This window comes from Sander lucioperca, chromosome 4 (genome assembly GCF_008315115.2).
Source record: "Sander lucioperca isolate FBNREF2018 chromosome 4, SLUC_FBN_1.2, whole genome shotgun sequence".
Taxonomy (NCBI): domain Eukaryota; kingdom Metazoa; phylum Chordata; class Actinopteri; order Perciformes; family Percidae; genus Sander; species Sander lucioperca.
In genome coordinates this window covers 19933775-19956656 of record NC_050176.1, presented here as the reverse complement: position 1 = coordinate 19956656, position 22882 = coordinate 19933775, and the positions used below count along the sequence as shown (strand labels likewise).

Sequence of the window (22882 nt, the reverse complement as noted above, 5' to 3'; positions counted from 1 at the left end):
GTTTCAAGTCACTATGCAAAACGTGTTCACAATATGTGACTTAATGTTATTTAGAGTGAATCTTTTTTGCCTTTTTTAATTCATCACCTACAGAATTGCTGATTCTCTAGTAGTATAAATATGTATTTCCTTCATTTATCTTTCACCAAATGATTAAATGTCCCTTCTTTTGGCATTAATTTACCCCCAAGGAAGTCTTTTGCACACTGGAAAGGAATGACTAGTGTGTGTTGTTTTTTTTTACCTTGTGATGAGAACCGTTGTGTGTCTGCTGTAGTTTAACAATACATGTACTGTAGGTGCTCTAACGCTCTGCTTTGTCTGAAGTCTCCCAATGAAAAAGCAAAGACTGATCATATGATCATCTCTGATCACTAGGCCACAGGGCTGCAAATTGTGACGTTACTCTTCTGCAGTTTGTATTTCTGATGATGACATCCGAGAAATAAATAAAATTCACATGTTGCTGTGTAAACTGAAAACTTGTTCCTGGTTTTTCTTTAGCCGGAACTTTGTCTGTCTATTTAAAATAGCTAGTTCTCTGCAGTCTTGAGGCCACAATGTGGAAACTGACTGCTAATTTCAAGCTTTGCATTCACACTATAATGCCCACAAATCACAAGAAGTTAGTATTGTTTAAGATAAAATGAATATGTAAAATTAAACTAAATAAATAATCAAATTACTATGTTGACAATTTCTCCTCGAGATTATTATCAACTATGTATATGGTTTGGTTTTAAACAGGCAGAGTTTATATTTGCAATACATGTTTGGGAAAATATTTAAAGAAAGGGAACAAGTATTGACCCAAACCAAATGTACAGTTATTTATAGTGAAATACTCCAGGAAGCAAAAGTGCAAAAGCCTTTACAGTCTATGACAGGGGTCTTCAATGTTTTTCAAACCAAGGACTCCCAACTACATATTGTATAAAATAAAGGTGCATATTAAACTGGGCCTACAACAACGTGTAGGGTGGCCTAAAGCCTCTTTTTAGTGTATATAAAATACTAATGGCTGCCTCAGTGACTACCTTACCCATAAGCCAGTAAGCCTATGATCAATGGGATTTTTTCACAAATAGGCTGATTTATATTTGCCAGTAATTGGTTGGATTCATGTTAAGACATTTAAAAAAAAAAAAAAGTAAACTTTCAGGGGTTGCAAAGAAACTCCCTTCATTCATTTTGCCTGATGATGGTCTAGTATCGAAACGTTGCCTACTATTACATTTGTTTTTTGCAAGTTAGACAGTGTGCAGGAGTTTCTTTGCAACTTTTGACTTACCTCCTCCGAAGCACCTGTCTCATGTAATAAACAAAGATCTCTGGTCTATTAACATTGAATCGGTGAACCTCGGCGTCTACACCACCAGAGGTCAGCAGAGTATCTCGTGTGTCAGCAGTCCTGTAAATGACCCTCTCAGCCACTTCTCAGATTTGTTTCTAGGTTTGAAAATGCTACTGCTTTGGCTGCTACATTTGAATATTTTACAACGTTGTGTGTCATTTTGTTGTTTTTGGTTACAGTTTTATGATTTTAAGCTTTTAGAAATCTTACAGAACCCAATGTCAACATCATGTGAAACACAGTGACTTATGTAGAGGCATCTAAATAAGAGTGACATGACACTGTCATGAACACATGAACTCTAACCCTAACCATAACTTGTTATGACAAAAACCGAATGACACTTAATGACAGAAGCATTATGTTATAAACGTTTATGACGTGTTCATGACAGTGTCACGTCACTCTTATGTAGATACCTTCAAGTAAAGTGTAACCCTTTAAAACAGTCACACTAAACCCAGAAAAGGTAAAGCAGCATCAAAAGGTTTGATCTAGAGTAAATGCACTATAAATATTGTATACTGGTGAAGAGGACCAACCTGAATGAGATATGCAGAATAGCCTTTTTTACATTACATTTAAGTCACTCTAGCCCTCTGTAGTTATTTATAATACTGTTCATCAGCCTTCTGCTGTTTACCCATCGTGTTCCACATTCAAAGGAAATCTTGATTTTGACTTTGTTTCAAATGAGCAGCCTCCAATGCATAATCCAATTAAAATAGAAACTAAAATACTGAAAAGGATATCAAATCAGCAGAGTACAAATACAAAAGGTAAAATAATATGAGAACTACATAGGTTGTTTACAAAGACATTCCATAGGGGTAAATAGCATAAGATGTCGCGACTTGGCACGTTTATCTCCAGATCAAAGTTGCTGTAACCATGTGTGAGGGATTATGCTCCTCTCAATCCCTCTTTATCCTGCAGCTCAACCTAACACCCGAGGAGTAGAATCTTTACTTTCACTCTGACACTGCTGCAGCCACGGCTCTTGTTTTGGATTTTTTTTTTTTTTGATTGATGAAAAGAGCAGCTGGGGGATGTTATGCTGCTCGGCAAGTACGTCACGAAACAGACAGCAGGGATCAGACAACAAGCTGGACAGGAAGGCGTTCACAGCAACAGCATCCCTAGAGAGAGTGAGTCATAACTTCTGTTTGTTTTATGAGCCATTTTCAGTGCACATTTACTGCAGCAGTCGTTGCTGGGGGTTAGAAATAAAAAACAACATCTTCTTCTGGTCAATTTCAAATGATCCAAATCTGAATGTTGATATGTTTGCAGTCAATTGAATCTGACATCAAGCATTGACAACCAAAACACGGAATTGTAAAATGAAAATAAAATATGCTGCAAAAAATGAGGCTGTGACCTTTTTATAGCAAAGTTTTTATCATGCAGTCTTGAGTTCATGTGAGTTCATTCTTCAGAGACGGTTTGCTCTGTAACACCAGGTGACAGTCTACTAAGAGTTTTAGTCCAGTGTCCCTTTGATAATCTTACTCCCTGTCACTTTAAAAGGACACAGTGTCGCACCGAATCACTCCTGACCTTTAACAAATACACTATTTCCACATATATGTAATGCCAACATGCTGGGATTTAGACTCACTCTACCACAGATACAGGGATTATCTGTGTGAGACCACTGAGATTAGCAGCCAATCGAGATACAACACCCTCTTTGTAGAGGACTGTCCAGACTGTACAGCAAGAAAACCATCCGATAAAAATATGCACTTTGAAATGCTCAGGGTGTCTTTTTTTATAAGAATTCAGGGACAAAACTAATTGTCAATATTTTGTCAGTGTGTGGTGGAGAAAAGCTAACGTTCCCTTTTCCTTCTGTCTTCAGATCTACATGACAGGAACACGTGGTTGCTAGTCAAGCCACTTAACTGACCCCGTAGACGCAGAGAGAGAGACGAGACGAGACAGGGAGAGCAAACTGGAGGAAATAGACATGGGGTGAGACACACACACTGTAGTGTTTTACAGACTGCATTCATGTGCATCCCTTTTTTTGTGTGGACACTGCTTCTACACATTGGGTTACAGTCAAATGTCTCTTTAGAGCTGAAACGATAATCAAATAATCATGAAAACTTTTTCTGCTCCCGGCTTGACAAATGGCAGCAAAGGAGGCAGCACGACAGCCCAATGGTTTGCACTGAAGGTACCGGGTTCGAACCCTGGTCGTCCCAGGCCTTTCTGTGTGGAGTTTGCATGTTCTCCTTGTGTCTGTGTGGGCGCCACACATTGGTGGTGGTAGAGAGTAGCGGTGGGAATCACCAGAGGCCTCACGATACGATATCATCACGATACTCGTGTCACGATACAATATTATTGCGATTTTAAACATATTGCAATATATTGCAATTTATTACCTTTTTTCCAACTTCAAATTTTTTTCCAATTTCAAATGATGTCCCCCAAAAGAAACTTTGTCAACATCTGTTGTCAACAAGCCAGACCCACATCAAGATGTTGGGTCTGGGAACACACCATTAGCAGGGCTCAATCCGAGGGGCAGGATAAACAGTTGTCTTTCAAACTCCCTCTGCACGCAATAGGATAGCGCTACAACCAACCAGAGCAACGCTAGTTGATAGATTAAACTTTTGCCGTATCCGGTCGGCAAACTCCAAACACATCTTTCTTTTTTAAGAATGACTTCAGTGCCGTTCTTTGTTCTTTTCTCAAAGAAAAGCTTAACTCCAAGTCTTCCAGAGTTGCGGCCAAAGTCGATTCGACGGTCCGCTGTTCACCAGCAGCAGCAGCCATCTTCTTTGTTTTCAAGTAGCAGGGAATTCACGCGGAACTGTCGCAACTCTGCCGTCCTTATGTTAAGCCCACCCACCGACTCTATACACGATGTGATTGGCCTGACTAGAGTTTGGTTTTTCCAGCTCGCAAGCCAACGGAGAGTTGCTAGACTGACCCTGGCTGAAAATTACATTTGCTGCGGCTAGGGTGCGTCTAGATTTCTAGGCTAACATTTCTCTGTTTGTTCATCTCACCTCTATTTTATTGCTGCAAGATGGGATTGTCAAGCAGACAAACTGACCAACATATAATATTATAATAGATCGATACTTGGCGTCTGTGTATCGATACAGTGTTGCCACAAAGAATATCGCGGTACTATGCCGTATCGATATTTCCCCCCACCCCTAGCAGAGAGTAGTCGTCCCCCCCCATTTGATTGGTTATTCAGGATATAATCAGCAGATTATGTGGCAATGAGAATAATCGTTGGTTGAATAATATTTAGATTTACAGTCAAACAGGTATTGTTGGTTCAGTCCACACATTACCATTGCTGCTATGAAAGTTAAAGTTAATTATTAAAGTACCACTTACTGCATCAAAAATGGTCTCTGAAAGCATTTTATCAAAGCTACATTAAAACTCAACTCCTGTCAGTTTGTGGATTTGAGGCTAAATTTACATGATTTTTTTCTTCGGTTGTTTTTCATTGAAAGCTTCTTAGACACGACAATTATTAATAAAAGTTAAACGTGTTTAATATTAAGTCCCATACCATAAAGATTGTGGTACACAAAAAAATCCCCTCCTGGCTTGGCGGCTGCTTCTGCCATCTAGCATCACAGCAGGAATAACATAACACTGCCCATTAAAGGTGCTGTAGGTAGGATTGGAAAGATCCAGGACTTAGCCAAAAAATTTGAACAACAACAACTTCTCAGTCCCTCCCCCGTTTCCGCTAAAGCCCAAAACGGTCTCCTAAGCCCCTCCCCCCACAAGGGAAAATGAATGCGTGTGCATGAGCAGTGATTGACACGCAGTTAGACACCCCCCCCTGGCCCTGACTGGTGCATCTGAACAGGGAGCGGTGGATTTTTGCAAATCACACTACAGGCTGTAGGTGGTGCCAGAGGAGCCAGATATTTTTTTTTAAATTACCTGCTTCATGTAGTTCTACTTGAACATAGGGTCAGTTTCAGCAAATATGACAGAAAGTTAGTTTTATAAATCTTACCTACTGCACCTTTAAGAGTAGAGTTAGCCTAATCCCCCCCAAAAAGGGCAGAGTCAGATTTGTTGTTTCTCCTGGTTACTGTACAGTCACTTCACTTAGATGATACGGTACATTTAACAACAGCCTTCCTTAATAACTGTTTCACTCTATGAAATCCCCCCTAATTACCATTTCCTCATCAAACTTTCATTGCAATTTGGTCCTCAACATATGTTCATTTCAAACAGCGTGAATGAAGACAAAAGAAGTTGCTCAATTATTCAGCAGCCATTCACAGGACTAATCCCGCCATGCTCTGCTGGAGTAATGGCAGCAGCAGGTGCAGGCAGCGGTGACCACAGCAGGATCATGAAATTATGGTCAAACTCTGACTGTCTGAATATTCTGGTTTAATTCTGCAGTATAGACTGTAGCTGCGTTTACAGGGTCAACAGACATTTGCGGAACATTGTGCTGCAAGATGTATTGACTGTTACATGTTGCTCCTTTGGTGCTACGATTTGATTTTTTATCAAAATCACTCAAGGCAAGAATGTCTGGATTTTTTTCACCCTCACAATTCAAAGTTAAAGAATGAGTATTTCACAGTTTAATTTCTTGTGTTTGTGCAATCTGCTGGTGTGGATCTACACTGTTTGAATGGACTTGAAGTTTGAGTTTTAAAGCAGTTACTGTAGGCTACCTGTTAAGTTATAAAAAATAAAAAAACACAGAGGTGGGATGCTGAAACAAACAGAAATATTTGCACCGAGCCTGCGATTGTGCACTGCATGCTAAGCAGGTGGCCTTTGACTGAGACACACACAGCGCATTAGTTTTCTAAAATAGTTGTGAGGCGTTCAGATGCATCAAGATCACCCCCCCTCCCTCCCCCACACATCCAGACAATGAACCTCATACCGCCTTTTTTCTATCACACAAAATCTTTAATGGAAAAGGAATGCAAATAACTTGTTTCTGTCTTTCTTTTCTTTTTTAATCTGAAAAGAGTCTTTCATGGACTGCTGCATAATGTAGGGTTGTCATGGCAACAGCCTCCTTCATAAGAAAGGATAGGGATTGACAGGAAACCACAGTTACTATACTGGTGCTGGGATGTCCCATCAGAGGTAGAGCCGGTGCTGCTCTACTTCTCTTCTTTTTAGTTCTTGGTTATATAGATACTTAGATTGATAATAGTAGTTCTAGTTTTTGAAATGTACTTATCTACACAATGCATCTGTTCTCAGAGGTGGAATGTAACTAGGTGCACTTCCTTAAAGCAAAAGTACGCTTATTTGCTTTCTGGATAAGAATTAGATAAGACTACACTTGTCTGTTAGATATTAGGCCATAGCCGGCAGTAGGTTAGCTTAGCTTAGCACAAAGACTGGAAACAGCTAGCCTGGCTAAAGAGGTGAGAGGTAAAGATCAACAGACAAGAGGTCAGAGGTGAACAAAAGGCCGATCATCAGTGGTGAGAAATAGATAAAAGATCTTATGTGACTAAGCATGCTAACTATCGTAACAGCACAATTAGGCAAAGCCTCAGAAAAAGCCTCTTGATTGTAATGTTATTAAATATGATGATTATGATAACTAGATGTGCATATGACATGGTCATGTTGTGAAATAAAAACAAACAATTCACTGAATTTGTTCTTGTTAAATAGAGAAAATCACCACAAATTACCTAATCGTAGGCATAGCCGTAATTTACAGTAACAATAATCAAAACTGGCCAGTGCAACCTCCAAAAAACCTAATCTAATTTCCCTAACGTAATAGAGATACACACACACACACACACACACACACACACACACACACACACACACACACACACACACACACACACACACACTGTTGAACCGCCTTAATGGTAAACCTACTAAATGATGAAGAAATGAACACAGAACATACATTTCTGTATAGTTGTATCTGACTGCAGTGAAATCCAGTGAAGCTACAGTATATTGTGTTAGTGTGTGTTGGCTATGAGTGTTTAAGTGCATGGGTTAACACAAATATAAATTATAAATATAATATAATACAAATATAAATTACTAATATGTCCTCATCAGTGAACTCCCACTTATTTTTAAACATTTGTTTAGTGGTCACAAGGCATAAGTAAATGATCTTTTCTTGTCCTAAGAAACCGACACACTTGTCATGTAAAAATCAATTAAAATCTCTATAGGCTGTAGGATATAACAAGGAAACATTCTCCTATTCCTTAAATATATTTTTTTTTATTTTTCACCACTTTATTGGAAACAAAACAAACACTCAAATATACAACATTTCAGACACGTAGGCCTACTCAAAATAATGATCCAGAGAAAGAATAATATAACTTGATATGGATTGCTATTTTTTTTTCTAGCCAAGCTCACATATGACAGGACACAAACTGCCTGTATAACCCCTGAAGGGAAAAACCGAAATAATGCATGGATACGAAGGCTATTTTAACACGTGAATGTAATATTGATGAAGTTCTTTTTTCTTTTTTTTCCCGGGACTGGATTAGCTCTGACTACTGACTGCATCCGGCAGCGGTTGCCTTTCGCTTTTATTGTCGGCGGATGGATCCCTTTAATAAGTGAGATGGAAGTGAGTGGAAGCGGCGCTTAGTTTAGCTGCAGCTCTTGTATGCAGAGCAGCAGACAGCACGGTGGAGGAAGAGACAAACGCAGCACTTCAACTGAAAAGTCCAGTAAGGATCCCCGGCTGTCATCTACATCCGCATGCGTCATTAGTTTCCACACCGTCCCGCAGGAAAGATAACATTTAGGTGAGTGAATCGGAACTTACTACGAGTCTTTCTCTAGAAAACGTGAGCTGAGATTTATAGAGATTGGATGAATGTCCACACTTTGTCCCACTTGATTCTATGTGAGACTTAGAAGCAGAAGAAGAAAGACGCTTTTAAAAATGCAGAATTCAATTTTTTGGATTAACATTGAATATGCATCAAAGCGTGTAAAGTGCGACACTGCCTGTATGGTGTGCTAATTTATGTGTTCAATAATCCATTTACAGCAACAGCAGGTACATTGCCAGTACAGGTCTGCAGCATGACAAGCAGCAAGCTGTGTGTGTGTGTGTGTGTGTGTGTGTGTGTGTGTGTGTGTGTGTGTGTGTGTGTGTGTGTGTCTTAAATCTGTTAAAACTTGAATGGATTTCTGAGCCTGCACTTGCTGAGTTATATCAAACATGATCTTGTGTATCTAACTTGGCTTGGTGGTTTTATGTTTTATGTACATAGTTCCGTGTGCATAGACTCAGTATTAATAAATATTCAGGTTAACTGTCAGAATATTAAAAGACTTAAGCTCCATGTGTGCATTAGGTGGAAGTAGCTGCTGTTGTGTGTTTTGTTGCATATTTAGCTCTTAGTGATGATTTAATGACTTGTAGTTGAACTTATGAGTAGCCTACAGTATGTGCAATTAGATTTGATACTAAAGTTGAATATAGCTTCTTCACAGCACAAATAATGAATGATAATTTGTTCATTTCAGCTGCAATAATTGCTGGAAAAGAGGCATAATTATTATTGTTTGTTACCACCTGTGCTTTTCCCTGGTACAACCAGTCAAAATATCTGATTTATTTGGGAACAATATAGAAACAAGATCTGATGCTACCAAGGCTAGCACTATTCAGGCTGAACAAGATTTATTCAGAAAGAAAAACAACATGTAAAATACAAGATGAACAGACTTGACAGGGGAAGAGAAGAAAACCAGGTGATGCTCATGAATCAAACATGTAAAGGTCCACCTTCCTTCAACTTCACGGTCGACAGTAGAAGTAGAGCCTTGTGTTTGTGTGTAAGGACTCGGGCAGTTTAACTTGCAACTTTTTTCATTTGCAAGCCAGAAACATTCCTCAAAAGAAGCATGCAGTTCATGTTAATTCAATGACTTTCATCTCGTTTTGTTATTAGTTTCTGCAGTATTGTTACTGTTTGATAAGAATCCAGTTCATCGGGGCATGAAATTGTTTCAGCTTCTAAAAAAAGAGAGCATGGTTTGGGAACCTCTGCTTTAAAAAGCTGTTTAAAGGAATAATTAGAAATTTGCGGAATACACTTAAGATCGATATCCGTATGCCTGTACAGACAAGATGTCTAAGATTTAGAGGTGCTTTTTTTTCTTTCTTTTTTTTTTTACTTTTGGAGAGAACCAGACTAGCTTAACTGAGCATCAAGCTAGAAACAGTTTGCCTCTCTCAGACATTCAAGAATCTTCCTACCAGCAACTCTTAAGGCCCTGACACACCAACCCAATAATCGACCGTCGGACAGTCTGACGAGGTCAGTGACTCGAGTCTGTTCGGTGTGTTCCGTGCCGTCGTCCGTCGGAGGGGCCGTCAGCCTTCATTTTGGCCGACCTGACTTGCTGGGTCGGAGGGCGGGCAGTCGGACTCAATGACCAATCTGATTGGTGGAGTGCTAGCCCTTGACTACCGAATCAGTGCACTTATGTTAGCGTCACGAACAGCCTCTCAACATCTGACGAAAATCTTTTAAACTGACCTTTGTCGATCTGAAATGAAGACAGATTCAGCAACTGCATGGCCTATTTCTCCCTTAAAATGTTTTCAGAAACACGTTTCAGTGAACTATCTTCGTAAAATATGAGATCGTATTCTGAACGAGCCGCTATTAAGCTCGGTTGTAAAATCCGGGAGCAGTCAGACCCACGTGACGCGGCCATCTAATCAGCTGCCGGTTTTCATTTTTTGGGCAGCAATACAGATTAGCGCCGCCTGCTTTTATGGAGACGTATTACGTCTCGCGCACGCGCAGAACGTACGCTGAAGTCGGCGTTGCTTTGGAGTGTTCCGAGGCACTTTTTTGACCAACTCGGGGAGACTGATCAGTCCGACTGCCTTTCCTCCTGACGGTTGGCTGTCGGGTTGGTGTATCAGGGCCTTAAGGTCACTAGTTAACACTTTGTATCTTGTTTGTTCAATTCATACACAAACAGTAATGTAAAAATGACAAATATGTGGTTTAAGTGCTTTTTCCCTTTCAGTCTTTCTGCTAGGGTAGACTAATCCACTCCTGGTTCTAGCTCCAGAGTTAGATATGAGAGTGGTACCTTACCTTCTCATCTAACTTCTAACACATTACCCAAAATGTTCCTTTAACATTCTACTTGAACACATTTATCAAGTGAAAACATTTAAACTGTAAAAATTTGAAATGAATTTGAAATTTTTTTAGACTGAATAATTATTCAATTACAGTGATTAATTGACAGGAACAATTCTTTATACATTACTCGATAAAGATATTGTTTAACCGCACTACTGTTACATCACTTTGTCTTTATATAACATTGTTTCAGTAGCACTTCACCGAGCCATATTCATGTCATTAGATGGCTCCATTGATCCTCGTAGATAAACTAAAAGTGGATTAACGTCCCGTTACATTTGCCTGCTCTCTCTGTCTGCCTCTATCTCTGTGTGTGAGAGTGTGTTTCTCCTCCTTTGATGTCTGATCCCTAGTTGTTTTAGTCATTGTGACATTAGAGGTGCTTGGATGCAGTAAGTGATTCTGGGAACAGGAAGTAGAGAGTGATGCAGTACAGGCTGCATAACTCTCCCACCACTGCAGTACACTGCGCTGCAGCTGCAGCGCTGCAACTGTGGGGCTATTCTCATGCTAATCAAGAAGACTCGGTGCACTGGAGTAATGCATGTGAACCTAACCTCACTGTTGCATGTAATAGTTGGCTGATTTGTCACAATGCATTACATGTCATACATCAAGGCTGAAGACTAACTGCTTGTACAGTAGATCCACGCTGTTAGTTGATTGCATATTTATACACTGAGTTATCAGTTTTTGGGTGGACCTAGGACCTCGAAAACTTTGTCGCTCTGTGACTAAGTGATGAATTTCCACTATTGGTCTGAGTGAGTGTGATGACATAAGGGTTGGTGTTTCCCCATTGGCCATTGTCCTTTCAAAATATATTGGAGCCACATGCAATACACTCTGTGTGTGTGTCTGTCTGTCTGTATGTCCGTCTGTCCAAGTTTTTTCTTGCACGATTATTTTACAGCGGCTCCGTGCGGAGCTTAGCACCGCCCATGACGATTGTGATTGGTTTAAATAAATGCCAATAAACCAGAGCATGTTTTTCTCCCATCCTGGAATGCTATGTGGACTAGCCAGACCTTCCTCCGCTCCACAGCGTGTAGATGGTCTGGCAAAACGAGACTATGTCAGCACAAAATGTCAAGCAATGCTATAGTCCCAGGTCAGATTTATTCCAGGACTACTGTTGTATTAGATTGTACAGATGTACCAAACAAATTGCTAACTGAGTGTATGATTTCATGAAGATTTGGTGGCCGTGAGCATTTGATTACCCAGATAAAGACAGGCGTCGTTTTCCATTGCGAATGTCGACTGGTGGTGGTATTGATGTTTTCCTTCAGCTTGTACGGGGACTGATGGCCCTGCAGGCTTACTGCCTTGTCACCCTTTAACCTCCTAGGATCAATGGGCTTGTACCTATGCCTGGTTAGAGCTAATTGATGAGCATTGGCCATCAGCCAGTTTAGTGACCCTTGACTGAGTAGTAGCTCTAAGTGTAAAGGATTTGGAGCAGTCACAGTGTGTTTGTGTGTGAAGGGTCGCAACATTTACAGCAAAAGACAACCGTAACAAGAGGCACTTCAGTACTGGTCACGTCATCACTGAGACAGCTGTTTAATCAGTGGATGCTGTACAAACTGTAGCAAAGCTCACAAGTCTCATAAAAACACCAGAGTGCCACAATGCATGTGGTATTAAGCCAAAAGGTCACTTGCATTATATTTACAATGTTAGTGTTTATTCTCTTGTTTTACTTTTTGTCTTCATTGCTATTTTCAGCTGTAAGCCCTCCTGCACACTCGCTGCGTGGTGTGAGCGCGGCGTTTCTGTTGCGTGTCAGTTGCGTGGCGGCTGCGTGGCGTTTTCTATGTCTTTGTACACCAGAAACGTGTCTGACGCGGCGCTGCTACTGCTAGCCTTGTCTGTACACATGTATGTTTCCCATAAACATAAATATATGATTTGATTACAGCAAAGACAACGTCGGCAGTATTGACGGCAAAATAGGCCACAGAATATTTCGTTCTGTATTGACAGGTGCAATATTTGAAAATCCATAATTATTTGTTATTATTTTTTTAAATTACATTTATATCTGCATTTATGTCAAAACCTAGAGACTTTCAAACATCAAAATGTCATTTATTAAATGTATTAATGTCAAAATTACATATAAAACATTTTTTTCCTATTCTATTTTGCCTGGAAACGCTTCCAACACGCTTGCGTGAAAAATAGGCGTTGGTCCTATTTCTAGCATGCACACATTTTCGGCGCGGCATGAGCCGGACGTGTGTGTCCCCCAGGCAGGGTCTAACCTGTTAAAGGTGCCGTAGGTAGGATTGCGAAGATCCAGGACTTAGCCAAAATATTTGAACATCGACAACTTCTCAGTCCCTCCCCCCTTTCCGCTAAAGCCCAAAAAGCCCGGGGGGGATTTTTGCAAATCACACTACAGGCTGTAGGTGGTGCCAGAGGAGCTGGATTTTTTTTAATTACCTGCTTCATGTAGTTCTACTCGAACATAGGGTCAGTTTCAGCAAATATGACAGAAAGTTAGTTTTATAAGTCTTACCTACTGTATCTTTAACATGGGAGCCGAAATAAAAACGGACATGCCACGCAGCTGATACGCTCTCGCCACGCAGGCAGTGTGCAAGGGGCTTAAGAGCTGTGATATCTTTAAGTGGAAACAACCTTCAGACTTCCTTTTCCTGTAGCTACAAACACTTCCTGTGCTCACAATCACAGCTTTGGCTGTGTGAACTTGTGCTGTATTCTGCATTCTCTAACAAGCACCATCATAATGTAAAAGTGCATGTCATGCTCCAGCCAGCAGGGGATATCAGCGCTGCACAAAAAGAACATTACCCACCCAAACAATTACCATAAGCATAACAAATGGACTGATGGTGCCAATTTTTTATGACTTGTTTCAGCTACTTGGTTTTATTTGAGATGAAAAGGTAGAGTTAAAAAACAGGAAGACAAAAATGGGAAGTTCATAGCCACCAATAATTGTGCACGGTGTGTTTGTGTCCACGCTCACCTCTGTTTGTCATTAAGACTGACTGTTTGCATTTCAGATTATTCTGTCTTCTCTCTCCGTCTGTTCTTTTGCATCTTGGTCGAGCAGTTTGTCTTTGTTTTCTCTGCTCCAGGGAATGAGAGAAGCAGTAGTCAAATAACACCAACAATCTGGTATACTCTTGTTTTGCCTTTGTTGCTTAATATCTAATGTTCTACACACTGAGCTACAGCTGATCATTGGCCTCCCTTTAGTTATCTTTCGACATTCAAACTGGTACTGATACACGATGTCCTGAGCATCTGGTTTGTTGTTGTTTTAGCATAAAATGTCCCGAGCCATGTCACATTTAGGCACTTGGAAACAATTCAACATTTCTATTAAGTTTTCTGTACTTTTCACATGTTTTTTCTTATTCTTCCTATTCTTTTATTCATGCTCTCAGGGATCAAAATGGCATTATTAATTTGTTTTATAGTTGTGTTGTAAATTGTATGTACAGTATATTTTTGGAGCTCCTAAATGTGTAGTTTGTTGTGGATTTAAATTCTGGATCTTTAGGAGATATATTCAGCTGGTGTCCTTTACTTTGTTACACAAATAACAGTCAGTCTTCTTTATATAAAACTAAGTTGAAAGAGAATTGAATCATATCCCTGTGTATGCACAGAGCCATGTTCTAAGTAATTCAGTTAAGTGGGAGTGGATGTACAGGGGAACAGATGCATTTGGATAATTACTACAAACACAGTTTGTGGCCTGCTAATAAGATAAAGCTTTCAAGAAATGGGGAAACTCTCTAGGTGTGTGTGTGTGTGTGTGTGTGTGTGTGTGTGTGTGTGTGTGTGTGTGTGTGTGTGTGTGTGTGTGTGTGTGGTCTGAAAAGACAGATTGAGTGATTTTGTTATTGAGTAACCAGCAATGTTTCTCTGCCAAGATGGAAGTATTATATAGTATAGTAGCCTATATAACAATGTGGTAACAATGAAGGGAGGGCAGGTGTCACAACGGGATGCTAATTTTGCTATCATGTTTTGGGATATTGGGACTAAGGTTTACACACATTCAGTAATGAGATACTAATCACTTACAAAAAAGGCACAGGTATCAAACTTCAGTATTTTTTTTGGTACTGGGCAAAATCTGTCTGTAGCGCAGAGTATCAACATTTCCAATCCGATAAGTTGTCTTGTTTACTTATTCTTTCTGGAGTTTAATTACGATTTTGCCAGTTTAGAAAGTTCTGGAGCTTTTGACCATTTCACAGTATCTTCATCAGCAAACTGTTGCAGATGTTCAAATCTCTTTATTTTCTACGAGCACATAAGTCCTTTGCTCCAATAAAATCTCCATGTTATATGATTAAAATCACTGGAACAACTATTGATTGTTTGCTCAACTGCTGTTTTCAAGGTCAAGAACTTACTCGGACGCACACCATTTTGCTAAGACTGTTTTATGATGGCAAAGTTCTTGCCTTTTAAACTACAATTAACTTTGGAGAAATTTGTTAAACCTACATTGTGTAATTTTTGGGGTTGATTCTTAGCAAAAACCCCTTTGTTTTTTCACATATATGTGCTCATTCATGTGTAATTACTTCCACTAACTAATCAAAGTATTCTCGTAAGCGTAGAATCTGACATTTAGAATCATTCAGAATACATACGAGCGAGTCGCTCAGCCATATTGCGCCTCCATCTTTAAAATACATTAGCCAAGGAGGGACATACCTCCGCATTTGCCCTCTTACACCTAGTGGCACCGTGAGGAATGCCAGCCGGGAGATTACTCGCCAGGGAAGCGAAAAAGAGAATTAAGAGAATTAAAACGACAACGTGACAGGCAAAGCAACAAGACCAAAGTTAATATTGGAGTGGCTAGAACAGCTGCGTGTAAACGATGGAGATACTAAGAGCTAATTTCGGGTTCGGCCACCGTAGGAGTTAAAACGCGATCGGAATGGGAGGGGCTAAAAAGTAATATTCAGTTGGTTGTCATATACAATTTCACCGCTAGATGGGAGAAGTTCTTACACAATGTAGCTTTAAATTAAAACAAGACCAGGAGTCTGCAGCCATGCTGGAGGCTCGGTGAGGTTATACATAGGCATAACACCAGCAAGCTAACGTCAGCAAGCTAACATGCTCGCATGGCAATGGTTGATTTAAAGCAGATGATGTTTAGCATGCTAACATTTGCTTGTGGTTGGACTGACCGACCGACATTTCCATCCATAGAGACACACTGCTAGTAGTAAAAAACATGTTTATATTTCTCAGAGTGATAAGAAAGAGAGTATTGTATTGGTTTATTCAAGTGATTTGTGGATAAAGTAGTCCTCTTTTTCCTCTTGTCTCTCTGTTGAGTTGTAGTCTTTGGTTCTGTTGCATCATCTCCGTCTTGTTTACTGGCTTTGCTTCAGTGCGCCGAGTCCCTCGAGGCAAACAGGACAGATAGTAACACGCTTGTTCAGCTGGTGAATAACTGCACTTTCACTCACACACTAAACTATCACGTTCTGTGTATGGAGGAGGATTATGGTTATGGTTATTGTGGCTTTTAATTTGTGGACCATCTTGTTTCAATTACTGTGACTTTGGCCAGCTGTTACGCTTGAATTCTCACGTCAACCTCAACTCTCAAGACTGGCAATGTTAAAACTATTTGTTTTACAGTCTGCAGTAGATTATGCAAATATTCAGTTCTTTAGGGACATATGTGTTTAAGATTTGACATTGAAGTTGGGCTTATCTCCTTGCAGCTTGCTACAGAGAAAAGATGACGTGTACTTGGGGCCTTTCTTGGAAATTAAGATAAAATTGTGCGCATGACATCAGGGTTCAATTTTTCTTTATTTTATTACAAAAAAAGACAAAACAGCATTAACCATGTAATACATGCTTTGTTTATTGTACTAGGGTCAGTTCTTGGACAAATAATTAGTCTCCTGTTGGACAGCTTGGTTTCCCTTCCTCTTCTCTTGCTGTCAGGTCCTCCGTTACTCCTTATCAGTTTCTCCTCCATGCTGGTCACGCCTCTGGGACTCTGCGCTCACTGGGGTTAAAGAGCGGCACAAGCTTTAAGCCCCGCCTCCTCCAGCCTCATTAAACCCTCTGATTGGTCCGTTCTTTCCCTCTACACCACCGGCTGGCCCTCCCCCTCGGTCTGCGCTTACCCAGTGGCTCCCGGTCAGTCTGTTTGGATTATTGTAACAGCTCAGGCCTCTCACATGCCCTCCCCTCTCTGCCCACTGCGCACACTACAGTATATATTAGAGATGAAGGTTTAGGTGACAGAGAGCAGCGTTTGTTTTCACCCCAGAGAAGAGAGGAAGAAAGGAGAGCGACCATGGAGTTGAAGTAAGTGGGATGTTTGGGGTTTAAAGATGGAGAGGAGGTTTGGAAAGAGTGAGCAATAGATGGAAAAATGACATGAGGAAAGAGTAAAAGCAAAGATTTGTGATTAAAGGAAAAGGGGGGGGGGACTGTACCAATGTTGTTTTGGGAAAGTTATGCAGACAGTTGATGAATTGCTTGTATGTCAGTCTGTTTGGCTTCTGTAGCTGGAAAAGATTATTATTAAAAGATGGAGCTAATACTAGAAATACAGGTTAGCTCACATGGTTTCAGGTGTTCACATGCTGTAGTGAACTTTACATAGTGTTTACTTAGAGCAGATGTGCTTTAAGTGGCTTTTCCATGCAGGTGTATACTGCACTGTATGCTTGCAAGAAAATATTTGCCCTATTCTCATTTCCTTGTTCCTGTTTGTCAGGCTCAGTGGCCTCAGCTGGTCTGTCTTGAAACCAAGAAGGTGCACTGTACATGTGTTAACATGAAAAACTCAAGTCAATCTTATTATAATAAAGTTTGTCTCCAAGGGCTTCACAATGTACAACATATTGTGGTGGAATTTCCAGAAACACTGCACTGCACAATAACACATTGTGGTTATACTGTACTGCTTGCTTAATTGTCTCCTCAATTGAGTGTTCATTAAATGCTCCTGTGTAGTTCATCATGGTCTCCCGAATGTTCTTCACATATGTGAAATGAGTTGTGCTGTTCCTTTTCCTTAAAGTGCTCATATTATGCTCATTTTCAGGTTCATAATTGTATTTAGAGGTTATATCAGAATAGGTTTACATGGTTTAATTTTCAAAAAACACTACACATTGCTGCAGCTCCTCTTTTCACCCTGTGTGTTGAGCTCTCTGTTTTAGCTACAGAGTGAGACCTCTCACTTCTATTCCATCTTTGTTGGGAGTCGCACATGCTCAGTAGCTAGGTAAGGACTACTAGATAGTCAGTTGCAGAGTATGATGGAGTGCCATTCTAGCAGCTAGGCGAGCATTATAAGGTGTGTTACAAAGTGACGCACGTTCGTCACAGAAGTAAAGGCTGGACTACAATAGAGCTGTTTGGAGCAGTTTGTGAACAGTGTTTTCTGTTGGAGATGGTAAGTCCCTTTGGGGTGGACTTTTCACTTTTTCACTTTGTAAACCTATAACATGCACAAAAAAGATATATAACACAATAAAGGAAAGGGAAAAAGCATAATATGAGCACTTTAACACATATGTGTTGTATATACCACACTTGATGTGGTTAAAAAGCACTTTGATCCATTACATACAGTATAACCAAAAGTGTTTGTAAGTGTTATTTATCAGTGTGGGAGAAGCTGCAGGATGACATCCTGAGAGAATAAACAACAATGAAAAATGCAGGCTGTGTATCAGCTGATGAGATGAAATATGACGTCTATAGCTGCATCATTAAGCTGTCTAGGCTTAAAATATTTGACGCAGTCATCATATTTAACACTGGTAACTCTTTTACTGTTTACTGCATTACAACATTTCAGGATGGAGGTATACATGTAAGTAAAAAGCACAGCGACAGCTTTTTCCACTGGAACTTGGTCCACTTTAATGACAACAGAACTCTGACAACAAACATGATGCATCACTTTTCTTCTCATTTAAGGCACCGCCAGGCTAAAAGACTGCTAACGCTAAAGGCAATGTGCAAAGTGTTATGTAGTTCCTAGCTAAACACAAAAGGAAGGAAATTTGAAACTATGCGGATGGATGGATGGATGGATGGAGTTAGTGAATTTAAGAGGTGCTGGTAGGCAGATTATAACAATTTATCATTACAATTTCATTTGTCTACTCCAAACTCTTAATGGATTTTTAAACAAGCGTTAGTATGACTCTGTGTTGACAAGTGTGATGCAGGATTAAAGATCAACTAAATTAAAAACCATTTATGGTGCATTTTGTCTGGGCGTTGAGTCAGTTTTTTAGCTTCATTGAATTCTAGTTGACAGATGTGCAGCATGGACAGTTTCCAATGGCACTATGCTAGCACATCTGTAGGCCTTAATTAGAGGTCAGTAGTTAGCATACATGTGCTAACACACACAGACACCCAGACAGGGGCATTGTCTTATCTTGTGTCACCAGAATGCACGTTTGGCAGATATATAGCCCAGTGACGCAGTTACATTATTTCTCTATTTCCTGCAGCCCTTAGTGCAGCCCTTTTTCTCTGAAACATGTCAATTTGACCCAGGAAACATTAAAGAATGGTAGAGAATTCAGTTCTTCAATAGGATTAGCACTCAACAAAGTTTGCTTTAATTTGCAAAAATAGTGTTCATGTATCGCTATCGATACCCCCCGATTGACAAGTAGACTTTCATCTGTGGTTTTCAAAGATGCTGCTGTTCGTTGAGACTTTTCAAACCGGGGAGGAGGGATAATGTGAAATTAAACTAAATTAAAGAGGGGATGTTCAGGCTAAAGGCGTGCTCTGCCGCTGTAATCTCTCATTATCCTGTCTCCAGTGGTTGCTTTAGATTAGCATGAGAGAGTTCTTTTAATTCAGAGGAGAGGGTTATGTCACCCTCTCCAGCATTGAAGGCATTTAAAGCCCCTGATTCCACTGAAAGCTCGAAAGCACTACATACAGTATACAGCACACTGCACTATATAAAGGTGTGGTTTAATTTTTTTTTCCAACAGCTCCCTGCAGCTGCTGCTAAATCATGACAGCAGCTGAAGTATGGTAGTCTTAGAATTTAAGTATTCTGTTGTGAAACTAGTGTTGATGAAATGGTGCGATTACCAGGGTCACCACAGACATAAGCCTTATTGACAGACCATCTGGTGCTGAGAGGATTTAAAGTACAATACATGCTGACAACAAACAGACTGTAACTGTCAGCTCCCACATAAACATCAGTTATTATGATGATATAGTGTGTTTTGAGTCTGTAGAGTCAACACAGTCGGTGTAGCATTCAGCCATTCAGAACTGTTGCCTAACTAAAAAAGTAACCTGATAAGGTTTAGAAGGTAACTTTTTTCACTATAGTCTTATATTGTGTTCCCAGAATGCACAGTTGGTAGATATACAGCAAGTGACCCATTTACATCCTTCATTCAGAGAACAGCCTTTTTTCTCTGAAGCATGTAAGATGTGATCAGACAGTTAGATGAGAAGAAGATTGAAAGCACTCTCATGTTTGTGCGTTAAGTATGGGAGATGCAGTTAGCCTAGCTTAGGATAACGACTGGAAGCAGGAGGCAACGGCATGCAACCTCCCCTGAAACCACACATTGTAGTTTTTAGCTATGAAAGCAACACGGCCCTATGGCAATGTCAGTCTGTTGGTTAGTCCTCCACACTGAAATATGCCAACACCTACTGGATGGATTGAGATGAAATTTTATACAGACATTCATGGTCCCCAGGGGATAAATCTTAGTGACTTTGGTGATCCTCTGACTTTCCCATCCTGAGGTTCATGTTTGTGGTTTTAAAGGATTGTAAAGGACATTTGGTACACACATTCAGGTTCCCCTCAGGATGTTTTTTAAAATAATTTTGGTGATCCCTTAACTTTTCCTTTGGTGCCACCATCAAGTCAAAACTCCCAATTGTCCAAATCTTTTGTTTATGACCAAATACCATTAGGGTAATGGTAGCTGTAGTTTGTGTATTGTGCTAATTAGCATTAGCATGCCAAAACGCTAAGCTAAGCATTGGTGCTTTGACTCTGAGTCTTACATTACTGTTTGTTTACGGATTAAATAAAAGAGATATATGTTCTAGCTCGGTATTTAGTGCAGACATTTGAGCGCTATGGATTTTCTCATCTAACTTGAATGTGAAAACGATTCAGTGCAGTGTCTTTTTAACTCTTTTATTGTGGTTATGTAGATAGCAGCAACATAACAAACGTTGTAGCCTATTTGAATTTGCACAAGCTCTTCAATCCCAAAAACAGTTCTTTCTTTAAGAGTTTTAAGATAGTTTTACCTTCAGATGACAAATATGACTCACCCTGTTAAGGTGTGAGGAACATATCAATGTATAAAGTGCAATCAAAATAATCAAAAAACACTTGCACGACAATACAATCTCAAGTTTAAATTGCTGATGGAAAATAAAGTGGCTGTGCATGAAAAGAGCAGGAATAAACGTCATGTGTGACGTGACTCTCTCGACATGGTTACCCTGGAAATCCAGAGTTCTCGCGAGAGCACAATTTGAATTTGCTCAGTGAGTCACTCTGGGTCTGGATATCCAGGCTACAACATGGTAGCACAGCAGTGAACCTGCATGTGACTGGACTCTTGGACTTCTGACCTGACAAACTACTGAGTCTCACTTTCAATAATGTTCAGGCAAAGTGAGACAATCGGATTTCCATAAGTGCTACCAAACAGCAGTGGTGGAATGTAACTACTACATTTACTCAAGTACTGTACTTAAGTACAAATATATAGGCCTACAAGTACGGCTGAAATGATTAGCCGATTAACACAGAACTGTTTAAATCGTTTCCACTTTCTAAAATGTGAGGATTTTTCTGCATTGAGTACTTTTTTACTTTAAGTACATTTTACTGATAATAACATTTCCAATGCATGGCTTTACTTTTAACAGAGTATTATTACAGTGTGGTATTAGTACTTTTACTTAAGTAAAGGATTTGAATACTTCTTCCACCACTGCCAAACAGAAATCCCTCATTATCTGAATGAACATGACGTGCAACATGTGACAGATCCACCTGTTTGTCTTTGGCTGTATACATTTTGAAAGCGGTCTTCTGACTGTGCAAGGTCATTATTGTGCAGGGTGACATGGCATTATGTGTGTCACTGTGTCTAGAAACAGAGAGATGGTAAAAACAGCTGAGGTCAGTGCTTTGGAAAGAGCGGTGGGATGGACACCAGAGGGAGACCCAGAGTAACATTCAAGCCACCGCAGCCACTATGTCAATCCAAACCTCGAATAAACCTAAAAGTACAGTTTGATAACGGTTTCCTCTTCATACTGGTGAGTGAAAATGACCTGGTTTCAAAATTACAGCTTGCCCTAGACTGTCTACGTACATCATTTAAAGTTAATTGTTGGTCAAAGTTGTGTTTTCTTTGTTGGAGGATGAGTTGAGAGAGCTGTTGTTGTTTTATTACAGCGACTAAGTCAGTTGGAAATGCTGTTTTTGCTTTATGGGGATGTGGGTGTGAACAGCGAAGCAACACAAACAGGTTAAGTAAAGTGTTGACTCTTCAGTGTGTGTTAATGTGTTTGTGCCCCTGAGCTATTAGTGTCTTTACTTTGTTATTTTCATACAGGCCTTCCAGTGATGTAATGGGTCCTGCTGGCCCCTAGCTCTCTCATTCAAAAGGCCATTTGACCGAAAAACGAGAATACGGTAAATCTTAAAAGTGGCGATTCCGTCCTAAATATGCTTTTAAACGAATGTTTGACTCAGGTACATTCACAAAAAGACCCTAGGTTGCATTTTGGCGAGAGTTACGCTTTAACATTATACTTGCAATATTGTGATTGTTTGTATGCTGACATTAGCATTTAGCTCAAAGCACCACTGTGCCTCACAGAGCGGCTATGGCTCTTAGTCTTGTTTAAGTACATTTATATACACAAGTGAAGCAGCAGTGAACTGAATCAATGAAGCACTGAATCAGCAGTTTGTGTTTCTGTATGTTTTGTGTTTTGGTTTCTAGTGGTTGACTCTTTACTTTATGTTCAGATTGCAGACTGTGCCTTTAACAAATCAGAAACAAAGTGATGAAAAGGTGTCATGGAAGCTTTATGGCTGTGAGGATGTGAGTGTAGGAACAAAGTTTGCATTATCCAAATTGAAGGCAGCCTCTGTAAACACTCATTAAAGGTAGAGCTGTGGAGCATCCTGTGGGATTTGAAGCAATGTTTCTTTTTTTTTCTATTCTTTTTTTGGACATTTTTAGGCCTTTATTTGACAGGACAGCTGAAGACATGAAAGGGCAGAGAGAGGGGGAATGACATGCAGCAAAGGGCCGCAGGTCGGAGTCGA

General features: G+C 40.0%; 1 protein-coding gene across 4 annotated transcripts in view; it reads left to right on the top strand.

The window, feature by feature from the left end:
- The first annotated feature begins 2394 nt into the window (after positions 1 to 2394).
- The window catches only part of trim2a (tripartite motif containing 2a), a 39826-nt gene continuing 19338 nt past the window's right edge, over positions 2395 to 22882 (top strand). Inside the window, exons 1-2 of one of the 4 annotated variants that reach the window (XM_036000945.1) lie at positions 2395 to 2502; positions 3232 to 3331. The gene's annotated coding sequence lies outside the window, so the exon portion shown is untranslated. Of the gene's footprint in view, positions 2503 to 3231; positions 3332 to 7915; positions 8146 to 16644; positions 16864 to 21840; positions 21862 to 22882 lie in introns of those variants that run through there. The other 3 variants (XM_031302280.2, XM_031302281.2, XM_036000947.1) reach the window with 3 other exon arrangements.